Source organism: Tupaia chinensis, unplaced genomic scaffold (assembly GCF_000334495.1).
Source record: "Tupaia chinensis unplaced genomic scaffold, TupChi_1.0 Scaffold149537_1, whole genome shotgun sequence".
Classification (NCBI taxonomy): domain Eukaryota; kingdom Metazoa; phylum Chordata; class Mammalia; order Scandentia; family Tupaiidae; genus Tupaia; species Tupaia belangeri.
Window position 1 is genome coordinate 406,216 of NW_006209381.1, and position 1,713 is coordinate 407,928.

Genomic DNA, 1,713 nt, shown 5'->3' on the forward strand with positions numbered 1-1,713 from the left:
GGCCCGGGACACGAACCGTGGTCGACTACGTGGGAATCCAGCGACATAGCCATTACGCCAACTGCTGGTTCCCATAATATGTATTTTTTGAGAGTTTTTTGCTATAGGGTGTGTGAGCTCGCCAGAAAGACAGAGACAGAGAGACAGAAAGCAAGAAGTCACCCCCGGGAGAATGGCCCCAACGGGGTCATTCTCCTCTCGGGATCTTGGGCTGCACGCACACAAGCCCGGCGTGAGTTTAAGCCACTGGGTCCAGGACTCGAACTGCCATTGACTACTTGGGAGTCCAGAGATATAGCTATTATGCCAACTGCTGGTCCCATAATATGCAATTTCATAAACTTTTTTTAAAAAAGAATTACTTATTCATTTATTTAATTCTATTTATCATCATTATTCTTCAATTTGACCACAGAGAGACAGAGAGAGAGAGAAAGGGAAAGTGAGAAAGTGAGGTACCAGGTCTGGAACTCGAACCATGGTCAGCCATGTGGGAGTGCAGTACCTGTAACCACCACCACTTTCCGGCCCCTGCATTTTCAGGAACTTTTGAAGACTTCTCTTGTAATACATTTCATGTATTTTCCTTTATCTCCCTAGAACTTTAGGCCAATCTTTAAAATGGGTTTTTCATGTTCGTGTCATTTTATGCCAGTTACATTTATTTTGTTCCACTGCATTTTCTAGGTTATGTAGGGAATTTTTTCTGACAAACATTCAAGGTCCACAATCACATCATGCCCAGTGTCATCATTTTGAGTCCTCTTTATTCCAAAATCAAAATAGTAATGTGTTTTCTTGCCTATTGTCACTGGCCCATACAGTCCACAACAATGGGACAGAACAGGCTGACGAGTGGAGAAATTATTCTGGTATTTCACAACTGGCAGATGTATAGCTGCAAGTGATCTACTCTTACAGTCTCGTGCAATTTACACATGAAATCTACACCTATGAAGTGAGAGATCGTAGTTAGTGCATATCTTCATGTATACTTGTTCAGGTGGGTGCATTTTATGACAGTTTTGTTTTAAGAATTATTTTAATTAACTTTATTATTTTTATTTACTTATTTTAATTTGACCAGAGAGGGGCAGAGTGAAAGAGAGAAAGAATGAAAAAGCAAGTCACCGGGTCCAGGATTCAAACCACAGTCCACCATGTGGGTATTCAGCGCCCTTAACTACCACGCCACCTGCCGACCCCCATTTTAAATGAAACTAAAAAATAAAAGGAAAGTGTAGATGCTAAGATAAACCAAGACACAAAAATAAATAAAACTCTCTAAGTATCCCAGAACGATGGCTTTATTTTCTAGAAAGAATGCAAGCACAACAAACTCCTTTGTCCCAGGTTGCCCAAAATGTCAAAGTGAGGGACAGGTCTTTCTTGTGACCCGCTCTGCACCTGAAGCCTGTAGAGAAGTTCTCCGAATGGGTTCTCACCTGAGAACGGCCCAGCCCAAGTCCCTGAGAGCTGCAGAGACAAAGCCCGTGAGGGACACTAGAGGGCCCGATCAGGAGGGACCTGTCACAGGTGGCAGAAACAGCGCGACGTGGAGGGCAGCACCCCGGAGGCGCAGTCAGCTCTCTGAGAGCGCGTGTCACCTCGAGTGGAATGCAGGGAGCCTTCGTCCCGGGCCACTGCCTTCCTGTGACGAGTCCAGATCCCGACCCGGGCAGCTCGAGGGCCACTTTGCCAGGACTGGACACA

General features: G+C 45.1%; 1 protein-coding gene across 1 annotated transcript in view; it reads right to left on the reverse strand.

Annotated features, from left to right (window-relative positions):
• Window positions 1-1,713, reverse strand: part of PLSCR4 (phospholipid scramblase 4) — a 40,926-nt gene that overhangs the window by 38,761 nt on the left and 452 nt on the right. The window lies entirely within an intron of this gene.